Genomic DNA, 24,901 nt, shown 5'->3' on the forward strand with positions numbered 1-24,901 from the left:
AGCTGATGAACAGGCCTGGTGCTGACTGCCCACAAAGCCATCCGGAAACCAGGCTTCCCATAGAAGGAGCAGCTGCCTTAAGCACCTGGGGAGCCAAGCACTCTTGGACTATAGGCCTGGGCGGGGGCTCCCAATACAAGCTCTGCTCAGCTAATCTTCTCTCAGCCTACAAACAGCAAACCTGACACACGGACTCAAGTGAAGCCAGGATGCAGCTCATAGGGCAGCTGAAAAATGGGAGTGTCTGAGGTCTAGGAGGGCAGCTTCATGGGCACTTAACCTAGATAGTTACACCAGGCCCTATGCTCAGAAGGGCCTGCTTGGTTTAATACTCTGCTACAGCTGTCTTGAAATGTTTAATAGTTTTATCTTTGAACTTGCATTTTGTGAGTGAAGTCCAGTGGGACAGTGGGGCATGCAGGTGTGCAGAGGAGATGTGTACAACCTGGGTGTTATGCATGACTGCTGGGGTTCCTTGTGGCCCAAGTGCACATGAGCTTGTGAAGCCCATGAGCATGGAATTATAGGGGACCCACAACGGGTGGGAGCCCAGGAGACTCAAATGAGTGTGTTGTGTCTACGACTGAGTAAGCAACTGCTGACAGCCCCCAAGGGACCATGCCTTCCGTCTCAACCAGAACTTGCCAGATGCAAGAGGAAGGCCATGGTGGTCTAAGACACAAAACTGCCCAGGAACCCCAGCAGAACCTTTCTTTCTCCTGTTATTTCCCTGCATAAGCCAACCACTCACACTGACCAAGGTGACACAGGACAGAGATAACTTATAGTCCCTTTCCTTTCAGTCCTTCCTTACTCACCAGTACGCCAAAGGTAGAGCATGTTGAAAGAATATGTATACATCAAGAAGTGAAATACGGTTATTCTGTGGATTTTCACTGTTCTTGGAAGAACGAAATGAATGCACATGAGCTACAAAATATGGATTGTATAATCTTGGTGATTCTGCATACAAGTCAGATGATCTTATACTTACATTTAAAATTGGCACTGACAATATAAAGATGAACAGAATTCATACTAATAATTTAAATTTTTAATTTTTCTTTTTTAGAACATTAAATAGCAAATTAAAAGCACCACAAGTCAAGAGAGAGAGACCAGAAAAGAAAGAAAGAAGCTTTCTATTTTAATGTCTTTATATCAGTACTTATGTCTGCTTTCTGAACAAGGAGCCCCACAGATTCAGTAGCCAGCCCTGGGCACAGGAACATCCTGGGATTGCTCTTCCACCTCAGTTAACTCCCCTCCGTCCTACTGGTACCTTGGGAAAGACCTGAGTCCAGGCGACCACCACCTCTAGCCTGGACTCCTGACTGCCCTCCTACTTCCTCCTCCCTGCTCCCCGCTCCAGACCATTTGTCACTCAGCTGCCCAGAACAACCTATTCAAAAGGCAACTCTGATCTTGTCGCCACCCCTCCCCACAACTCCCCAATTATAACTTTTCCCATTCCCCTCAAGACAAATCTGACCAGGACCTACAAAGTCTGCCTTCTCTACTCACCCCACTGGCCTTGCTGTTGCTCTGTGCCCCAGCCCCACTGGCCAACTTTCAGATCCTCAAAGGTACCAGGATCCCTCTGGTCACAAAGCCTGGTGCGTCCCGTGCCCTCTGCCTGGGCAAACTGTGCCAATTGACATCAGGTAAATGTGGAGCCATCCTTTCTAACACATCAGGTATCACTTGAGGGAGAAACGCGTGCGCACACAAAAAAACACACGCCCATTCATTTGGCTTTTGAAGTTCACCTGCATCAGATCACCCCAGACTTAACAAATCAGAAATTCTGGGAATCAAATCTGGAAATCTGCCTTTTTAATAAATTATCCAGATGATTCCTATGCACAGTAAGTTTAAGAACCACTGTTATGGGAAGACATTGCACATAATGTGTAAATACCAGGGAACTGGAAGAAGCTAATAACATGGAATCTGAGAAAGCAGAGAAGAAGAAAGAAAAGGAAAGCGATGTCCTGTAGACCCAGAAAGTCCCTGGCAACACACCTCCAAGAAAGCAGCAGGAAACTGTTCCCAGAGGAGAGAAGAGCCATGGAAAAACCCTAGGCCATTGTTCACGAGGGTCATTAATTACTTTGGCTATTTACAATCTCATGGACACTTCCTCCTATCTCAAGGTGCTCCTGGGACACTCAGTAAGAAACCCTGACATGCTCCCTCGCTGCAGGAAGAACAGAATGAACCTGAGTCAGGGACCTGAGACGGGCAGGGCCACCTCCCACAGTCACACAGTTTCTTCTGGGCATCTGGAAGAATCCTGTACCCAGGAGCCCTCACCAGAGACTGGAATCCCAGCGGCTGCTGGACCACCCTGCCCCCAGCCGGCCTCACTGCCTCTGTCAACCCAGAAACGCTGAGAAATGAGAAGACTTGGGAGGAAGCCTCCCAGCACCTCTCCACCAACTTTAATATCCCCTCCTGTAGTACGGCGAATAGTGTTCCCAAGATCCGTGTCCACCTGGAACACCGGAATGTGACCTTATTTGGAAACGGGATCTTTGCAGATATAATTAGTTAAAATGAGGTCATACTAGATTGGGGTGGGCCCTAAACCCAATGACTGGTGTTCTTATAAGAGGAGGAGAAGACACACAGACACACAGGGAAGACGGCCCTGTGACAATGGGGCAGAAACCAGAGTGATGCAGCCACAAGCCAAGGAATACCAAGGACCGCAGGAGCCACCGAAAGCTAGGAAGAGGCAAGGAATGGCTTCCCTGGAGCCTTCAGAGAGAACATGGTCCTGCTGACACCTTGATTTCAGATTCTGGCCTCCAGGACTGTAAGAAAATAAATTTCTGTTGTTTTAAGCCAACCAGTTTGTGGTACAGCCGTCCCTCGGTATCCATGGGGGACTGAATGGTTCCAGGACCCCCCACAGATAGCAAAATCCACTTATGCTCAAGTCCCTTACATAAAATGCCGTAATATTTGCATATAACCTGCACACATTCTCCCATATACTTTAAATCATCCCAAGATTATTTATAATACCTAATATAAATGCTATGTAAGTAGTTGTTATACTGTATTCTTTAGGGAACAATGGCAAGAAGAAGTCCGTACATGTTCGGTACAGATGCAATTTTTTTTCAAATATTTTTGATCTTCACTTGGTTTAATCCACGGATGTGGGACCCACAGATACAGAGGGTCAACCGTAATTTGTTGTGGCAGCGCAAGGAACCTAACATGCTTCTCCTTTCTTAGGAAGCCTGAGCTTTAAAAAGTCATATTACCAAAACTTGGGGGTTCTGCCACAACAAATAAAGGAAACGTTGCCCTTCCAGCACTGTAGGTGGTCTGCCCCAGCCTCGCTCAGAGCCGCCCTCCCACTGGCCAGCCGAGTCCTTCCCAGATCAGTGCTCTCACACATCCTCCTCGGCCTCAAAGGCCTCTCCCATCCCGACTGACACTATCAACCAACCAACACCCGGCTCCCTCCAGGAACCCCTGCGAGCTGCGGCTTCATACACACTGCCCCGGCCGGCCCTCCACTGGCCCAGGCTGGATACCCCCAACCAGCTCTTTCCACACTTGCTCAGCACGGGCAGCTCTGAGAGGGCAGACAGCAGGTCAGTCCGGTACACCACCATAACCCAGCGCTCACCGCAGCTCAGCACACAGGAGCAAATGGACAGCTACTGATAACCTAATGGCACGCACAGATGCCCCCTGTTCTTCATGACTTGGTCCAGAAATGGGGTCTGTCTGCTGTGTGACTACTCACAGCTGTGATTATACTTCTGCCAAAGGAGTGTACTATACTATAAAGACCACTCATTGATTGTTATTCATTCAAAAACTGTGCGTCATGTACCTATGTGCCTGATATAAGTCACTGGAAAAGATAAGCAAAAAGCAGACCCAGCCCATGCCTTCATGGTATTATGAATGGGGGTGGCGGGGCGTGTAAGTCAGTCTTAACGACCTCAAATCAAACATGAAAAACAATATAACAATCTTGCTCACAAGCCTCTCTCCCCGTTAAATTACGTCCTGCTCAGTGTTCCCAGGGCCTGGAACAGTGCCTGGCACATAACAGGCAATCAATAATGCTAGATGGATGGAGGATGAATAAACTGAGGACGGATGGATGAATGGCAGGAATAGTGTCTGGTACATAACAGGCAGCCAATAATTGGAGAGATGGATGGACAGTCAGAGGGATGTATGGATACAGGGCTGGCACATAACAGGCAGCCAACAATGATGACCAGAATGAAGGATGGATGGATATGTAGGGAGCCAAGCACCTGGGATGAAATTTGCACAAGGCACAACCTAAAAGCACAAAAGATGCCAGAGCCCTCTAAGTGCTACCTCTGAAACCTCCACCTCATTTCATCCCGGACCAACCAGCTGCCTCCTGGCATCTGAAACAATAACTCTAAATTAATCTGGTATGCCACCTCTGCTGTAAACATTGAGTAGAAAAACAGCTTCACCAACACAGATGTGCTCTAGCTTGTTTCCTTCCCTCCCCTTTCTTTCTGTAATGGGAGATTTAAAAGCCTGTTCTGCCAGTCCTCGGCCATGAAGAGTATTTACCGTTCTAAAATGTTGACTTCACTCTTGCCAAAACATACACCAAATACCACTGCCAGGTTGTGTCATTCTTAATTATTATTTTTATGATTCTTCCTTTGTCTACAGCCTTAAAAGAGACTTTTCTCTGACGGAACCAGAGCTGACTCTGAAAATTTCATTGTCGTAGGGGGCAGGGGGAGGATAATACCACAAGCTAAAGGAGAAAAGAAGGGATCTGAGGGTCTTTCTAGCAGCATACCTAGTTAAAGTCCCCTTCCTCTGGTTGCCTGTAGCAGAGAAACCGTTTGCAACAAAACAAAACCAAAACACGGAACCCCACCTAAACATTTTACCTTCCACAAAGCAGCTGGATCTCAGAATGACAGAGAAGGTGTCCTCACGAGACTCAGCTTGGGTCTGGCTTGAGTCCTGTCAGATACCCTGCGTTTCCAAGGTCTACTTGGTTTCACATCAGTAAAGAAGTTAAAGTAACTCAGATCCTAGGGGGCCTTTCTTCCCTTTAATTTCCCTTTGCTAAAGGTAAGAACGACTTAATCTCTGAGAACAACTTGGTTTCCTTGGCTTCCAATTCAGGCCCAGCAGTGCCATATATTTATTCTGGCAATAAGTTCATCCATTCATCCTTTAACTCTTTACCGCGCACCTCCTATATCGTCAGGGACTGTAGGTGGCAAGGAGAATAAGACACTGAACAAAACTGACACAGTCCTTGTGGTCCCCAAACCTGCAACCTCGTGGAGACAGATACTCAAAAGGTACACACTACAAACACTGCAAATTTCAGTGGTAAGAATGTAAAAATGCAGATGCAGGGATGGTGTGAGGAGGGGCAAAGCACATTCCCACTACCCCACTATGAGGCAGCAAGCCACGCCCAAGGCCACGGTGGAGGTGGCTTATCAGCTACAGAGAAATAAAACACTTTAAAGATAGGCAATGAAAATTCCAATATGGTCATGGTGGCTTCATAGATGTACACAGATGACAAAATTTATCAAATTGTACAATTAAACACATGCAGTTTTTTGTGTAACGATTAAGCTTTTAAAAAAATAATAATCTCCCCAATATTATGCTACCTACTCTCACGATCTCCAGGATGATGAAGGGTTTCTGTAGTCAAAAATGACCTGGCTACACCAAGCATACCACCCTGCCATACTATTGTTCTCGATCTGCTCACAGCTTCTTTTATTAGCTCAATAAGTATTTACTAAGCATCTACTACGGGCCAGGTACCATCCATTTGTGTCCCCCATTACACTCTAAAGAAAATCCTCCAGCTCACCTGGAGTTTGTAACCTCCTGCAATCGCAGAACCGAGTAGAAAAGATAAGTGCTGTCTACATATTGAGAAGGGCTTGCAGCATTCTCACAACATGGAATTAAGGCTACTATGAAGGATTTCCAACATCATGATAGACAACAACTTATTGAAAGCTTACTATGTATAGGCTCCCAACTGCTTCAAAGATATTATTCATTTAATTCTCCCAAAATCCCTTTGAGGTAGATATTAGTGTTTAAATTCATTTTATAAATGGGCAAATTGCCAGTAAGTGATACAACCAAGATATAAACCCAGGAGCCTGACTCTAGGACCCACAATCTAAAAATCTAAGCTACACCACCATAAGGATAAGTTGTCCACCAACTGCCCCAGAAAGCCACTTTATAAGTGATTCCCTGGGCCAAACTGTGAGACTCAGCTGACACTGTTCTCTGCTGAGCAGATTCTCTGGCCTCCCCTATCAGTACTTCCACCACCTTTAGAGCGTGATAAAGGCAAGTCTGAGAACGGAGAGTGATCAAAGGTTTCTAAGCAGCAGACCTCTGTAAGGGAGAGATCAACTCTGATGTCTCTGTGCCAAAGGAAGGGCTCAGTGTCGTGGTGCTTCAATGGGACAGGGAGAGACAGCAGCTCAGCTTCCTGGCTGCAGGCAGAGTAGCACACAGGGCTTCTAGATGGTAAAGTTTTCTGTTTTGTTGGTCTTTTAGAACACAAGTCAGTCACAAACTTACTGGGTGAGATCATGGTTGTAATGATGACAGAGGCCCACAGGAACACAGACCTCCTCTGGATCAAAGAACCTTCCCACTGTCCCCATCCAGGACTCTCAACAGAATCATGTAAAGTCAATCCAACTGCTGGCAACCCACAGGCAGCAAGCAGCCAAAATGCATCAACATGTGAGAATGCATGAGAGACGTGGATAAAAATCCCTGTGGTTACAAGCCATAGGCATCTGTATTAATAACAGGACTGCTATAATTAGTCATTTAGGGAAAAATAAAATAAAACAAATCTGCTCCAAGACAGCCTCCCGGAAGAAATCAAACTCTGAATTTCGTGAGTGCTATACGGATGGTTTCAAGAATCCAGATCCTGCCATGCTGACTTTCTTTCCCAAGAATGCCTTTGACCATAGCCAGCAGTCACATTTGGTAAAGAGGACTTGAGCAATGCCTGTAAGGAGGACAAGTTCCATGTTCACAGAGGACAATGAGGTCTCTTCGACAATACCCGCCAACAACTGTGAACATCCCACGATACCGCAAAGGCTACATGACTCCCACATGAGACCTGTTGCTTCTAAACTACCCCCGGCTGCTCAGAGCCCCTAACTGGTCAGGCCGTCCCCGACACTTCGCTCTCTTCTGCTCACCTCACTCACAAGACCCTGTCTTTTCTCATTAACATTTCTCTGCACAGTATTACCACTACCCGCCTCTGCAGAAAACCCAGCGAACCCTCTAGCACAAGTGCCTATCATTATTCTATCAAGCGCTGGAAGGAGAAAGACAGCAAACCCAAACTATTGCTAGAGGACAATTTAATTTCTATCTTCTGGTCAAAGTGAATGATCTTTCCAAGGTTGGGAGGAGGTGTGAGCCTATGTAGACCAGACCCTGGAAATATACAGAAAAGCCTGCTATGGCTCGGGCAAGTCTCCTAACCTCTCTGGACCTCGGTATGACAGACTGTGAAATTAATAGGCAGAAATAAAGTCAGCCTGGCAAAGATGCGATGGAAGCGTATCCCATGCAAAAGGAACACCAGGATCACAAGGGCCACACGGCAGGGGAAGCACAATAACTACACAAAGCTGGCACTTTAGAGAGAGTGCGGGGTAGGGGGCCACATGGGGCCTCAGCATTAGAACCCACTCTACTCAGCTGCCCGCAGGCACCGGTTCTGTCAGTGATCCATAAATAGTTGCAGTTGCCTTCCGACTATGGAGGCAAAACTCAGGTCTTTTGCATGAGCCTATGAGGGGCAAGAGGCCAAATTTCTCATAATAAAACTGAACTATTAAAAATACAATCTCAAACCTGGATATGGTAGAACGATGTTTTGCCAACAACCTAATGCCTGATGTGGTAGCTAATGTCAAAAATGTATTTTCTATGTGAATAAAAATACAAAATCCACCTATCTGTAAAACGAATTATTTTAACATCAAATCTGCCCCGATTAATCTGTAGTTTACATCGTTCATGTCTCAGAGGTGATGCAGAAACCTTCTTGTGGCCTAGTTGACTCTGTGCACTGAGCTTATCCACTGCTCCAATGCTAGACATTTGCACAGTAGGAATACTGGCTATAATATGTTCTCTTGAAAGTTCTTTCAAATCCATTCAATGTACAGCTAATAGCTATTCTTTATATATATGAGGCACAGGTGCTGCACAATACAAAATCAAAACCACATGCAGCCTACAATAAGAAGGGAAGAGGACAGAAAGGGGATGAAGAGAGGACCTACTGTGTGTCTGACACTGACATACATTTCCTTCAATCCTGCCAACAGCTCAAACAGGTGGGCATCATTATTCCTATTTTAGGGAGAGATTGAGGCTCAGAGACATTAAACTTTTCCACAATTACATACCTAATAACGTCAAAAGTTAGCATTCAAATGCAGGTCTGACTCCCAAGTTTGTACTCTTAACTACTATAACATGCTTCAAAAATACAGAATAGATAAAAAAAAAAAAAAAATGCTGGTTGCAAGAAAAAAACAAGCAGTAAGTACCATAGAGAGAGACAGAGATAATCTGCAAAGAGAGTTCAGGCAGAGGAGAAACTGTCCCCGACTAGGAAGGTGATATTTCCCTAAGGCAGGGGCATTTGAGCTGGTCGCTGAGGGCCACGCCGAGGAGAAATGGGTAGAATAAGCCCCACAGGAAGAGGGGACAACTTAAACAAAAGCACAAAGGCAGGGCATCACATCGGGCTGCACGCACAGGAGACAGCAGGGCCAAAAGAACGGGCAAGGCTAAGGAGGGGGTGGAGAGGCAGGTGGCGCTCTGCGGAGGCGTGGGGGAAGCAAGGAGGGCAGGGGGCAGCAAAGGGCTGAAGGGCAGAGCCAAGGCCCCCACAGATGAAGGGAAGAAAAATCCAGTCGGGGGGCCCTGCCTGGGGCCCAGGTTAGGGGTGATGAGGGTCTGAACCAGCTGTGGCTCGCATGGCGAGAAGGGTTTAGAAGAACACCAACGATGTCTGGAGACTGAGTGGGGGGAAAGAAATCATCACATGTGACTTCAGAGGTTGAGCCAGGGCGACTGAGAAGGCATAAACAGGGACCACTGGAGGTGAAGCAGACTCAAGGAAGGAAGATGGGGACAGGTCAGGACTGAGGCACCAGCAAGACATGCAGATCGGAGATGTCAGGAAAGTGGCTGGGGCTGCAGCAGAGAAGTCTAGGACTCCTGTTCACGTGGGTGGCAGCAGAAAACAGGGACCAGAGAGAATAGGGTCAGAGAGAGACAGAGCTTCTGGTCTGGGAGAAGAGTGGGAGGGAGGGAACCCCAGGCAGACTCACAGGACAGCAAAGGGGAACAAGAAACGGATGCTCAGAAGGAGACGGGGCAGCCTGCAGAGCACACTGTCAATGAAGGAAGCGAGAGTTTCAAGAAAGACAAGGAATGGTGAGAAAAATCACATGGCAGTAATATTTTAAAACAAGCACACCTTCTCAAGCACCATGCATCTTTTTAGAAGACACACTGAATATAAACGGGAATGCTTTGGTAGGGGAGAGACAAGAGGTGTGCTTCGCCTGCTCTGAAGTTTGGGGTTTTATTTGTATGAGAACCTGTCTTACCCAAGGGTGAGGAAACGAGAGTCCACACCTACTTCGCCATGAAAACCCACTTGAATTGCTTTAGCTAAGATGAAAATTACCCTGTCCAAGACGGTTTCAATCTTTCAAATCACTTTTCAATACTGCAGACCTCCACTCCCATACATTTATACCGTTTTAAAGTGCTGTTTGTGACTCAGAGAATGGTAATAAAAACATTTTTTAAAAAATCAGACTTTCTGAAAAAAAAGAGTTGGGGATGGTATCGCCTTGGAACCAATAAACAGCATGGAAGAGACTTTCAATAAATTTCGGATCATGGCCTCCAGTTAAAAATCAATTTAGGGCAAAGATAACGAATTGCTCCTGGGATCTCTGACATACCCACATTCGTCCTCTGATGGTCATTACTTAGTAAGGCCAAGAAACCAAGTAGGAGGGAAGGAGGGAGCTGCCTGTCCCTAAATGAGAAGCCACTGGTTAATTCCCACAAGCCACAGCTGAGCTACAGAGAGAGAGCAGGTCCCTATTTTAGGGACTTCCAATCTTAGAGCCTGCTACAGGAAAACCTAATGTACAAAAACCACGCAAGGAATCATATACAGCATTAAGGCACAGATGTTCAAAGCTAAAGCAATTCTTTGCCTCGCTACTGACTCTTTTTAGGCAGGGTTCTCTCACACCGTGCTCACCTTGGCAGCGTCCACGCCACCTACACAACTCAGATCTACACACAACTGTTCTCTGACACGTGTGTTAGATGAAGTAAGGAAATTCTGCCCCTGGCTGATAAGCCAAGGCTTGAGAACCAGCTATGGTGAGAATCTGACCACAGAAAATAAGGAAAAACCGGAAGTGAATAAAGGAAGGAAACAGGACTAGGCAAACCATAGGGCTACACACAATATTTACTTCAAACAAGCTTTTCGGTTCAAGGTTCTGTGGTCTCAAATTTAAATAACCCCAGGGAGAGAGACGGCCACTCATAATCTCCTATTACCACCAGCAATGCTGACCAAACAGCTCAGGGAGTTTCTGATTCATAGTCCGGGTAAAACCACAACTAGTGTCCACAGCAACTTACAGTTGAACAGCAGGTGGCTGAGAGAGCTGCCCTTCTGCAGCAGAAATAAAGGAATCCCAGGTCACACTGTGGGCAGAAATCAACTTCTCCAACTGAAGTTAAAATTCCTTTCTCCCAAGTCACTCCCTTCACCCACCAGCTAGAGCTTTACCACCTCCAGTCACTGCCATTCCATTGGATTCGCCAACTGTGCGTGGACCCCCTCCCTCGTGGCAGGCCCTGTCCTAGGTCACAACCAACCCAGCCCAGCCCCTGCCCTCCTGGGGCTTCCACAGCCCTGTCCCTGCTCTGAATCAGGGGCTTCCCAAGCTCACACACAACCCACTTCTCATCCGGTCTCTGAGTGTCTGTCCTTGCTGTTCCCTCCACCAACCATGTGGAGAGGCCCCATTTCCAGCTGTCCAGATGGCTCAATCCTTCAGATGCCATCTCCTCCACGGAGCACCCCCAGTCCCACGCCAGCCTGCCTGCAGCACCTCCCTCCACCCACGCCACGCAGGTGCAGCCTCCCTCCCTCCAGGCTCTTCAGCCAATCTATCTGTGTCACCTAATGCCAGTTCATACATCACTATTCTTTGCTATATTAGCTTTGCGACGTAGGCTGGGACAGCCTCCCCAAGGCTCAGTTTCTGTGTCTTTAAAACAAAGAGATAATAGTGCCTAATAACAAGAAAAAATAGCCACCTTTTATTAAGATCTTACGATGTACCAGAGAAATGCCGTGAAATTTACAAACATCATCTCACTTGACCCTCCGCATGCTGTGAGGCAGCACTGCTATCCCCATTTCACGCATGGGAAAACAGGCGACAGAAGCCCAGCAATGTGCCAAGGTGCAGACAACAAGCAACAGAGCTGAGATCCTCACTCCGGCAGCCCCACACCGGGGCCCTCTCTGAATCACTACTTGCTGCTTCCGCCCCTTCATCACTTTCCTACCTACCTGGCGAGGTTGTTCTGAGATAATTACATGAAAAGTCCTCAGCACATTGGCTATATCTGGGTCTTACTGTCACCATGGTAACCTCCTTTAAGGGAGAGTTATTCACATAAGTGTATACTTTAAACATACTAATCAATAGAGAATGAATGAATGAATGAAGAAAATGAAAACAAAGAATGAAGGACATCTGCTAAACTACCGAAATAAGATACGGAAGTGTCTTACAAGTGGTTACTCAACATGCTATATATAGACCTTCACAGGACAGCACAAAATGTAACTCGCTTTTTCTCCCAAATGTATTTGCGACGCAGTCTTCATTCCGGGGGTATAAAGCGGAAGAGGTGGGGGTGGTCACAGCAGAGTGAGCAGAAATGACACAGCACATCTCAGAAGCGGCAGGCCCAGTTCTGCAGCCCTCACGAAGACAAAATCCCAACCAAAGGGAAATCCCATCCAAATCCTCTTTGCCAGGGAGGAGGAGAAGGTCAAAGAGAATAATCCGCAAGAGGACCTGAAATTCTGGCTCACCCACGCCACACCAAAGGACATCCCCTAGGAACAAGAGACAGGCGGCACATGTGGCACACCCCACCCTCCCTCCCATGCTGTGGTGACTCCTCCCCCTCCACGCATGTACCTCGGCTCCCCCACAGCACAAACACGACCCCAGCCCTGTGGCGTAGGGCCGGTCCTCGGCCCATCGGCTAATACCAGAGCCGCGCACAACAAGCAATTGTGAGTCAACAGGTAATACACCAAGCCAGCGTGTGGCATATGACAAGCACCCAACGTGAGTCAGCTATAAACGTGGGCAGGCTGTGGCGATGCAGAGATGCCACTGTGCAGGAACACAGAGACCTAAACAGACCTGAACGCTGCAGTGCACCACCCTTGCACCCGTCCATGGAACCAACACGTGGCTTTCAGACACGGACACCTTAGACGGCCAGTTCCACTGTGGTGCACAAAATGCACCTCCTTTGACCATAACAACAAAAAAATCAAAATTCCGTTGGTCTCGGCGGGGAGAAGGCGTGTGGGAGAAGTGGGAGTGGGGAGACAAAAAAGGAGAAAACGCAAGCAGGGAAATGGAAAAAGGAAAAGGACGCAGCCTGAACAGCTGCCACCAACGAGCCAGGAGCTGTGCTGGTGGCAAGTCCAGACGTGGGGGGAAGTAGAGGCAGGTCCCTGTGGTGACTCAGAGCTTAGGCTATCAAGAAAAGAGACCTGAGGGACAGCCCTGCCCCTGAAGCCATCATGGTCAGTGCTGCCAGCCAGAAGACAGGGCCACCAGCACGGACACCAGCTGGCACTTGGCTGCAATAGTTGATTTTAGTATTCAGCAACTGATTTGTGTCTGAACAAAAACTGTACACACAGAAGTCTCTTCCTTTTCTAAAAATACACAAGGCTGCAGTTCAGCACTGAGAAGGCCATCAAGAGCATGTAACAAAGACAGTAACTGCGGATGTCTGGCCACCAGAAGGAAAAGCATTTCCTTTAACAACAGCAAAGGGTGTGAAGTTACCCTTTACCCCAGAAGCCCAAGTACATCCTGGGAAACAGCGTGGCACAGAAGAGCTCCGTGATTTGAGACGGACTTGACCTGACTCCCACCTCTGACGCCTGCTATTCTTACTCAACTTCTCTGAGTCTCAGTTTCCCCATCTTTAAAGTGGGGGCGATAACAGCACCTACCTGGTAGAGTTCTTATACGAATTAGAAATAATGAACGCAAACCACCGAGGACAGTTCCTGGCACAGAGGAGATGATCAACACACAGTTGGTTATTCCTGACATCCCAGAGTCCGTGTTGCTCCCTCTCCTCTCATCCCTAAAATACCCCAGCCGAGGAAAGGAAAGACTGATTGTCCCTGCTCTCCTGGCTGCCTCCCTCGAGAGCCGCAGCTCCTGCAGGACATTCCTGGTGCTTGCTCTGGGCAGCAACACGCGGGCCAAGAAATCAGGAGGCTGCTTGTTAGCGAAGGGAACAGAAAAGGAAAAGGAAGTGTGTCCCTCCAGTCCTCGTGGAGGGCTCCCCGACACCCTCAGCCTCGCAGGCAACAGAGGGCGGAGGAGGAATGAACCTGGGGAAAGGGGGCTGCAATCAACCAAAGGGGTTCCTTACTCTTCTGGAGTTCACACAGAGCTCTAGAAGGACCTGAACCCTCTGGAATTGAAGATGAATTTTGGGTAAATGTGCGTTTTCTTGAGAAAGAGTCCAGAACTTTCATCAGATTTTCAACAAAGTCTTTGACACTCCCCTCAAAAAAAGTAGACTTTTAAAACCAACAACTCATTCAGGGAAAACGAGAATGTCTGAGAAAGAAAAATATAAAGTGATTTCTAATTTTTAACTCACATGTAATGACATTTGCCAGGTGCTTTGCTATGTGTTATCTCAGTCCCCACAACACTGGAAGGAGACGGGGATCATCTCCAGAAGGGGAAAATGAGGTTCAGAGGAGCATGCCACTCCCCAGGGTCCCACAACTAGCAAATGGCAGGGCCAGGACTCAGCCCCGAGAATGCTTAAGGCCAAAGCTCAGGCTCTTAATCTCATCACGATGTTCCAGTCCAAGCCACAGATCTTATAAACTAAAAGGAAGGGTGGAATGAAAGAAGGGGAGGGAGGAAGAGAAGTTGGTTAGAACCCGCCTTAAAGTTCAACACTCTTTCCACTACATCCATCCTGCCCCGGTCTTCACACAACCAGCCATCAGGAAAAGACGATAAGCCATGGGGGTTATAAATCACTACTCCACAGGTATGTTACTGAGACTAAAATGAGGCAAAATGTGCAAAGCACTTGGGTTTGCCTGGTATGTAGTAAGCACTCAGTAAATAGCAGGCATCGCTGTTATCACTCCAGTCTAGTGAATCAGCATGTCCCAGCAATCAAAGGTATCATCCTTATGTCGATGAACCCCGCATTAATTGCTTCAATGAGCCCATCTCCTTGTATCCCTGAACTCCACTCAAATGCCGGGGAGACAGAGGCCCCAATTTGGCTCCCAGGAGTGACCACGCTCTTCCCCACAGCTGCATGCTTGGGAAGCCAGCAGTGGCAGCCAGAAAGACTTGGGTGCATGCCTGGGTCCCAGAGCCAACTATCCAACATCATCCGAGGTGCCGAGAGGTCTCAGAAACCTCCAGGGTGATTACGGGGTTAGGGAATATTCATACAAGCTTTTCCAGACATAGAAAGAAATCCAGAAAATAAGTATAAGAAGTTGTCAAAGGTCGGGTAGGTACAACTCTGAGCCAAATATGCCGACAGATGGAAAAAGCAGGGTTTTGGTGGACCAGGGCTTGGGGGAACAAAGATTTGGGAGACCTTTGAATCGTAACTCCTCCATTCGTATAAGAAAGCCATCCAACTGATGTGATTCTTCAAGGAGGATAATTTTCATGAGTTTGCTCCAGTCTTCACAGCCAGAATATACCACCTCTAGTACAATCTATGAAGTTGCCATTTATTTATTAAACAATTATTCTACGTGCTAAGCCCTTCACACATATTATCTCATATAATCCTCAAAATGAAATTTTGAGGGAACCACCATCCCCTGTTTTACAAATTGACCTTGGAAAGGTTTCTAAATCCCATGCTTTATTTCTACACATTTTTAAATAAATTATTGGGTTCCACCTAGGGGACCTCTAAGCATGTTTTTCTCCTAATCCTTCTAGAAACACGGCAACTAACTTATTCTATTCTATCCTGTTCCAAAAGATTTCTTGTGCTTGGTGCTAATCGCAAGATAAACTGCACTAACCTGAGGTTTGCCTGTGTTTGGAAGCACACGAGACAGGGGCATGAATGGCACAAAGTATGGGCAAGGTGGATCCGAACAGGCAAAAGGAATGGGGGTTAGACCACAGACCTTCTGTCCCATAGACTGACATACCCAAAATACTCCACACTCCCCTCTTTTCATGAACAATTTCAAGAAAATATGTCTTCTCAAAGACAAAATTCTTGAAACATTAGTGGAGTATCTACAGAATAAGAGAATCTATAGAATAAGAAATACAAAAGAATGCAGGGGAAATATCACTTGAAAAAAAGCAAACACATAACACCCTGCAAGTGTTCTCCATTAGATTTCCCAAAGCAAGTCATGACTTTGGAACCAACCCATTAACACAAATCAAAATAATCTGAACCAAATGTTCCCATTTAAAGGCCCTTTCTCCCTAGAAAGTTTGTACAAGGGAAAATGCACTCTCATACACCAGGCACCTTGTTCCAGTGATTACCGCCAGACCTGGAGGTTTGCATGGCTCTTACCAAACTAGCGAAAGTCTATGAACCCCAAAACCAAGAACAGAGATCACGAAAGAGGTGGGGAGAGGTAGACACAATGAACGTGGGAAATTTTGCAACACGACCTCCCTCTGAAAATGAAACTTTCTCTGTGGATTTTTGTTTCTAGAAGTCATCCTTCAACACGACTCAGGCACTACTCTACTTTCGTTGCCTCCACCCTCTCCCATCAGCCATCTCCTTTGCTCTGGCCAGAGGGATCTGTTGCTTAGCAACTACCCTCCAACAAAAACAAGAGCCAAGATGAAGTCAGGCTTCTGTCATCTCCTGCTCCCTAGCACTCACGGGACAAGCTTTAAGCAGAGCCAAGAAATCTACGGTTTCCATCAGACCTGGGGCTCAGAGGCTGAGGAACTTTGCAGAATTGCCCGCACTCAATGTCACTAAACAACACTCACCCTGGACCACTCCAGCGAGGGTAAAAGGTTCCCATTAAACATTAAGGCTACAAGGACTCAATACACTGTAGGAACCACTGCATCACCCAGCTCACATCCAATCTTTCCTCAATTATGGCGTAAGCGTCATGGCAACGATGGCCTGGATTTAGCCTAATAAATACATCTTCCAGTCTAGGTGTCTGGCTCAGCACCATGAGATCTGACACCTGTGGTCGCCCCTCCAGGGACTGCCCTTGACACCTTCTCTAAAGTTAGGTCTTCCCTATCACTCAGGATTTCTTCCTTAGTGATTTTTATGACTTACTTTATTTTGTCTCACCGCTTTCTTTATTGTCTGCCTATATGAAGGTAGGGACCCTGATTACAGTTTTATCCTTAGTCCCCAGAGGCCGATACAAAGAAGGCACACAATAGTTACTGTATGGATGAGATAAGATGAGGAAAGGAAATCAGGTGCAGGTCCTTGCATATGTACATCCTTAAGTGGTAAGACAAATAACCTAACATTACTAGTTTCCCTAAATAACCTACTATAGATCTAGTTTTTATGAATTTAAAAATCTCTTTGTATGTCTGTTCATATTTTCAGTCTCAAGGAAAACAAATTCTATGCGTTTACTATCTACTATGTGAAAGTAATACTTTTTATGTTCCTACGTTACTTCTATTGAACCTTTCTTTGGAGGAGGAAGGGGAGAACTGGTAGAGTAGATATTGGGATGGTTCATCCAGCTGTTATTCTAGGATCCTGTGAACAAGCCCATGCTTATTCCCTGACAATTTCATCTCGGTTTATGAATAGAGTACACACAGGAGGACCTTGGAGAGGGGAGCTAGGCAAAACTCCTCGCGAGTCTTTTCTGACAACTCTGTTGACCAACTAGGCTCATGGCAACTAACACTTGGGCTAACCTGGGCTCTGCCCATGATTTACCCAGGAACCTTATAACTATCTGAAATTATTATCCATTTTCTTGTTTACTGTCTTTTCCACCTGAATCGGGGTTTTCTAAGAGTAGAAGCTTGTCTGCCTTGTTCACAAACCCCTAGAGCATTTTAGGCCCTGTTAAACAATTGTCCAAAACAAACAAAAAAAAACTTACATTGACTATGCAGTTAGCAAGGTTGCCTAAGCTTCTGGACAAAGACTGAGGACTAATTCCTTCCTAAAAGAAAGAAATAATGTATTATTCCTCCATGATGAGGTAAGGCTTTGCCAGCCACTCCCCATCCTATATTTACATGGTTCTGAGTAAACATTGTTCAGTTTCCACCCAAAAACTGTTTAAATGTAGCCTTCTTAACATCTGCAAATTCATAAATCACACTGACTATGAGGATAAAGGAACTCAATATAACTATCCAGGCCCTGAATGAGCCTATTTAGCAAGAGTCGAGTCAACGCATGTGGCAGATTATATTTTCCAAAGGTAGCCACACCAATACATCCCATCCCACATGTTCTTCTTGCAACACATGAGACAGGACACTCCTGGATCAAGCACTGGGGTCCACGTTCCCTCGCCTTGAACCTGAGTGGACCGCTGCAATTGCCCCAACCAAAAGAACAGAGTGGAAGCGATATGCATGACTTCAGAGGCTAGGTCTGAAGAGGCTAGATCTCTCTCCCTCCCTCCCTCCCTCTCCCTCCCTCTCGCTCAGTACAAAACTGCACAGCACACAAAGCTTTTCCAATGTCTCCAGTCTTTGAGCTCTTTGGACTTGAAGACGCTGAGGCCGGCTCTTTGGCCAGTTGCCACTTTCTTCCTTTACCAACCATTTCGTCTGCACAGAGACTAAAAGTGAGAACATTTCCCTTTTGAATAAATTCTTCTTACCAGCTTGTTAACTCTCAGAAAAGCCTCAGTCCAGAACTTTTTGGTTTTGAATAAGCCAGAATAGGGATTATTTACCTGCACGAAGTCTCCCTTAGGTCTCAACAGACCGTATCAAGCAAACTTAGAGGGGTATTCTTTTAATGAGAAAAATCCTCTAAATTTCAATACTTATTGCAAAAGTATTTCACATGAGTATGTCCACTATCACACGTGGGTTTCAGCATCAGACCACACATGAGTTCAAATACCAGTTCTGCCACTTGTTAGCTGGGTGACCTTGGGCAAGTTATTTGACTTCTCCGTACATTACTGTATCTATAAAAGAGACAACAACCTTCAAAGGATCGTTATGAAAATTAAATAGGGCTATTATAACTAACACTTATAAAGTGTTCACTATGTGCCAGGCACTTTTTAAGCACCTGAAGGTGCTGAGACCATACCTGGCATACAGGGGGCACTCCATAAGTGGTAACTGCCATTAGCATCATTATTCTAACATCATTAAATCAGCATTTGTTCCTACGACCGAGGCCATGATGCCTCTGGGATAACTCTGTCAAGATCAACTCTTAGTTATAGCGTAAGAGCAAAGAGGTACAAACTCATCATCAACTTAAATAACTCATCACAAGCTCATAAGATACATTAGAATCATGTAAGGTGTTTGTTAAAATGCAGATGTGTGGTTATACCTTCATAGATTTGATTTGTTAGTCTAGGACATTGTCCAGGAATGTACTGTAACCATACCACCACTCCCCCTCCCCAGGCGATTCCAGGAAACGCTGCTGTAGAGATGCTTGTGTAAATGTCTGGACCGAATCAGTCACGATGTCATAGAAAGACCATAAGCTAAGAGTCAGAGGGTACTGGGTTCTAACCTCAGCTTTGCCTCTATCTAATCTAGTTCTCCAGCTTTCACATAGTCACTTAACTTCTCTGGGTCTCAGTTTCCTTGTCTGTATGAAGTTTCAGACTAGGTAATTCTAAACGTGCCTATTTTTCCAAAGTTGATCCGACGACATGACTCCTGGACACAAATCCTTCAGACCAGCTTGCTTTGTGCATTAGTAGCAGCAAACAGAATAAGAGCTGTAATTTACTAAGCCCCAGCTATGTGCAAGACACTGTACTGGATGCCTATTAATTCATTTGATTATTTTTTAATGGTCACAGCCATCTTAAAGTATAAGGATTATTATACAAGATGATAAAACCAACTCAGAGAGGTTAACAACCAGCCTGAGAAGATACAGCCAATGAGTGGCAGAGCCTAGATTCTACCCCAGGTTACCTGACCCAACACCTGTGTTCTTACATCATTATGCTATTGGCCATCTCACTATAAAATTCATTTCCTTTGTATTTCTTTGTTTTTGTTCAATCAAATGTTAAGAACAATGAAAGGTTGGCTGTAAGCAATTCCCATTTAACGGGAGGCAAAGGAGGAAGAAAATACAAAACCTATTTCCTTGTTAGGACATCATACAAACATTACCAGAATCAATCAATATTTTACCCTCAATTTCATACCTAAAACATGCAGATTTCTGTCTGCCAATATCCCTTTAGGGAAAAATGAAAGCTCTGAATTACTAGTGTAAAGTTTCATAAAGAATTATTCTTTAATTCTGCTTCCATCTGAAACAACTTGAGGCACAAAACTGTTTTGTATTGCTTGAGTTAGTCCTAAGAAAGGAGAAAGAGTTGGGGTATAAACACATAAATATTTAACCAAGGCTGCCAATCCAAAACTTCTCATAAACCATGATGCCCAAAAAACAATGAGAGGAACTAGGAATCTGGCAAAAGACTTAATACTGATTTCACATTCAAAATTATCTTCCACTGCAGAGAAAAGACAAGACCAGCTCACCCCTAAGCAACTCGGTTCCACAAAGTATCAAAGGGCAAGAACAGGGCAGAAGGCACTGCAAACCTAAAAAGTAGGCCCTCATATCACTGCTAAGTTAAGCTCAAACGAGACCCAAGAGCAACAAGACACCACGTCAAAACAATGCGTTTAGTGTGAGGAACTGCAAGGTAGGTAAACAGAGAGGCAGAGAAGTGAACACAAAGCACTGAGGTTGGTCAGTGGGAGAGGTTGAAAAATAGCATTTTGCCAAGATCCTTCTTCCCGTTCTTAATTCCTCTCATGGGAAGAACAGAACTTTCCGACAGAGTATCCCCCACTAAGCTGAGAGATACAATGGGAAAGTTTCTCATGATGTCTACCCTTCTGTTTGCTTCTGCCAAGTAACTTAAAGGGAACCTAATCCCAGGCCTTCTCGCCTCCAAATTTCATTACTTCATCTCAGGAACTCGGAGGAATAAAGGGGCAAAGGATGAGAAGGAAGAGAAACAGCATTAACCACAGCGACTTCCAGATAATGGATTTTAGATGAAAACTTTGGTTTCCAAATTTGTTCTGTGAGCGATTTAAAGGGTGTTTTGAGGAAAACACAGCATGGGGTAAGTCACACAGGAAAGAGCATAGGATTTGAAACCAGAAAAATCTGAGCTCTGACCTCAGGTCCCCTGAGCCACTTCCTAACTACCCAACCTGAGGCGAGTTACGCAATCTTCCTTCAGTTTCCACATGTGTAAAATGGGTACAATAGCTGAAGAATGCCAACTGCTCTGATGGCGGAACAAAAGAAGAAAAAAAAATGGGTACAATAATACCAACCTCATACAACTGGTTTTTTTTGTTTTTTGTTTTTAAAAAGAGGCTTAATTCACTTTATTTTTCTTGTATGAAAACGCTGTTGTAACCACAGCTGGTGCCTGGATCCTCTGCACAGAGACCTTGGGGTGGGTCTTGACAAGAGGGTCAGTGAATTCATCCTTGGTGAATACTGTCCCTTTCCAGAGGTCAGGAGTCTGATAGCTACAGGTCTTGGAGACGGCATCAAAAGTGGCCTTGGCGGAGCTGCCCGGGCTGGCAGTGCAGCCCTGGCTGAGGTGCAGCAGTCATCAACATCAGCCAGCAGCAGCAGCTTCTTGGGCTCAGGGGCCGAGACGACGCCAGTTCCTCTAGGGGCAGGGATGAGACGCACCAGCACGAGCCACGGCGGCCTGTCACCTTGCCAATCTTGTTCCCCCGGTAGCCTCTCTGCACAGGGACAATGGAGAGCTTGACGGGGATGATGGTCCCTCCTTGCAGCACTTAATACCCAGACCAACGTGGCCACTGTGGTCTCTGATGGCAACAAACGCCTTGTACGTGGTCCGCTGGCCAGCGCAGGTCTGCTTTTACACTGGCATAATCTTCCAAACCTCATCCTTGAGAGATGCTCCCAGAAAAAAGTCAGTGATCTCAGACCCCGTGATGGGCAGGGAGAAGAGACAGCTCTCCTCCAAGGACTTATCTTCACATCCTTGACCGGGCGCCCAGCTTGGTGACGGCCATCCACTCCTTGGCCTTGTCTTTACGAGCTCCACAGCCCAACCCTGGCCCCGAGTACTAGTGCTGAAGCCTCCACGACACCCAGTTCCAGGGCCCTCCCACTATACCGATGTTATCCGCCATTTGGTGTTTTCTTGGAGAAAAATCATGTTAATAGAACCATTTCAAAGAATAAATGAAATAATATATTCAAAATGCCTAATATGGCACCTGACCAGAGTTTTTCTAAATGGGGACAGGAGGTAAGCAAAAAATGAACCAGAAAGTCTTATTTATATTTGTAGCATTTTGAACTCCTTTGAACTACTCTATGGGGATCCTAACCCTGGGGCCCCCTGCAGTTCTATTCCGATCTTCGCTCTTCCCAGTAACCCAGAGACAACCTCTGCGGAAACGAAGGCCTTCAAGATGTTTCAAAGTATCCACAGACGCCAGGGAAAACCATCGAGATTACGTCAGACTGAGCACACGGGGGGCACACGATCATCTAAAGCCGCAGAGAAATGAGAAAAGGTGGTCTAACGTCGTAGGTAAGGGAGCTGGCCACCTGCTGTACAGGGCATCTTGAACTCCAACTTTGGGAAAAAGAAAAATTTCTTTAAAGAGTAAGTTGTAAATGATTTAGATGACTGGTTCAACACTGGGGAAAAAAGCTGTCAGGCTTTAAGGAAGCCAACCCCTCTCTTCTGAGGGGAACGATGAGCTATAGATTAAGTGAGAAGCCAAAACCCCAGGGAGATCATTAACCAAGCGAAGCAGCAACTTGGCACAGCCAGTTCAGAGCCCCTGCCTTGGGTGCCTGGCCCTGGAATTAAACAAGACAGGAGGGCACCGGGCTCTGGAACAGGGACACATATCCTGCCCTTGCTCTCCAACAATCCCGACACCACGTCAACGTACACGAACATCCCATTTCCAAGAAGCAAAAAAAGGGTACCAAAGCCCTGGACTCAAGACAGTCTAGACTTAATCCTGGATCTGCCATTTACTAGCTCTATGAATTATTTCAATTTTCTGTACCTGGATTTCCTGATCTACAAAATGGGTATAATACCAGAACCAATCTTGCAGAGTTTTGTGAGGATTTGATTCTATCAGTTACACAAATAGAGTTTAGCTCACAGTAAGTGCTCAATTAAATGAAAGCTACTATTATCTACCTCTTGGTATTGGTGGCCAACCATTACTGAGCTTTTATTCTGCACCATGTGCTAATTATGAGTTACCTAATTTAGTCCCCCCAAATTCTGAGACAACGTACGTAAAGCACTAAGCTCAGTGCCCTCCTTGAACATAGAAAATGGTCAATAAAGGGACCCATTCCTTGCTATTATCATTACCAAATCAAACTAAAACACCCCTTCACTCAGTTCTGAAAAAATACCTAGATAAAAGACAAGTCAAAGAAAATGTGAAACTTAATTACCCTACAGACATCTATTTAATATTTGGGTAATATGTCAATTGGGTATTTCTGATGAATCAGAGACCCTTCTTGTATCAAACAGCCTTGCTATTACCTTGAGTATTTCATTGTGATAGAGATTCCAGGACCCAGGAGTTAGATGAATGCGGCCTCCTGAATACTCTCTTATACTGAGAGTCTATAGTCAGAAGAAAAGAGAAGAGGTCTCTGTACCATAAATCCTGCCTCTGACAATTCAGGATACAACATGCTTTGAAGCAGCACCCATTTCGATTCCAGAAAAGTTTTCACATTGCTAATGCATTAAACTTTAAATCACTTCATGAGATAAGCAGAGGCTATTCAAACAAAGAAATATTCTTAAAAAGAAAATTGGTAAAGACCAAATTTGATTTTTTTTTTAGAAAAGCAATCCCTAAAAGCACTTCCATTTCTGATCCAATCCTCTTACATCAGATGAAGACGACATATCCCCAACAGCCTTAGGCGACTCAGCTCTGTCAACCGACAGTGTTCACACGTGAGCCAGGTGAAACGGAGCCTTGATATTGTAAAGTTCTGTACTAACAATAATCTTGCTTACATAGGAGTGGTAGCACTCTTTGGGTGGTACAGTCACTATTTAATGGCCATGCACCATTAATGCACAGTCCTTTCCCACGTGACTTTGCGTTCCTCCCATCCAGAGGTGGAACCAATTTCTCCCCTCCCTTGAATTGAAGCTAGGCTGGCCCTGTGACTTGTTTTGGCCAACAGATAGTGGCAGAAGTGACACTGCCATTCCAAAGCCCGAAGCTTCCACCTTTGCCCTTCTGGAACACCGCCCTGCAAGTGCCACAGCGTGGAGAAGCCCAGGATGAAACAGCACATGGGAGAGGCCCTGCTGTCCAAACCCCAAACGTAGCTGCATGAGTGAGCCCAGGAGAGGACAACAAAACCACTCAGCCAATCCACTGAGTCACAACAAATAAACGCTATTGTCATCTTCAGTCTCAAAGGTTTGGGGTAATTTGTTTTAACACAATAGATAAGGGATACAGTTAGATTAGCTGGGGTTTATTTAATTTTTAAAATGAGTTTCCAAAACAATTAAAAACTTCTCTTAAACTCAAAACAGGCAAAATCTAGGTTGCTGGAACTCGAGAAGAGTCGTTACCTTAGAAGAGGAGGGACGAGGTAGAGATAAGAAGGGAGGTTTCTGGGATGCTAATAACTTTTATTTCTTAGTCTGGGCAGCTGATATGGTTTGGATGTTTGGCCCCTCCAAATCTCATGCTGAAATCAATCCTCAGTGTTGACAGTGGAGCCCAGTGGGAGGTGTTTGCATCACGGGGGCAGATCCTTCATGAATGTCTTGGTGCCTTTCCCGTGGTAACGAGTGAGTTTCTCAAAATGTGACATGCCTGCTCCCCCTTCACCTTCTGCCTTGACGGGAATCTCCCTGAAGCCCTCACAAGCAGCAGATGCTGGTGCCATGCTTCTCCTACAGCCTGCAGAACCGTGAGCTGAATAAACCTCTTTTCTTTATAAATTACCCGGCCTCAGATATTCCCTTTATAGCAATGCAAAACGGACTAACACGGTAGCAATTCCACGAGTGTGTGCACCGTGTGATACTTTGTCAGGCTGTGCACTGCTGAGCTGCATACTTTTGGGGATACATGCTAAACTCATATTTTAAGTAATTTAAAATAAGCTTCTCTTGGCAAAATCTTTTTGAGAAACAGGGGTATGTGGCTAAAAGAAATAAATTATCACACTCATAATTTTTTTTTTTTTTTTTTTT

General features: G+C 45.6%; 1 pseudogene; it reads right to left on the minus strand.

Moving 5' to 3' along the window:
* Positions 1-21,013: 21,013 nt before the first annotated feature.
* The window catches only part of LOC105811541, a 65,885-nt pseudogene continuing 61,997 nt past the window's right edge, over positions 21,014-24,901 (minus strand).

This window comes from Propithecus coquereli, unplaced genomic scaffold (assembly GCF_000956105.1).
Source record: "Propithecus coquereli isolate 6110/MARCELLA unplaced genomic scaffold, Pcoq_1.0 Scaffold236, whole genome shotgun sequence".
In the NCBI taxonomy this organism is placed as follows: Eukaryota; Metazoa; Chordata; class Mammalia; order Primates; family Indriidae; genus Propithecus; species Propithecus coquereli.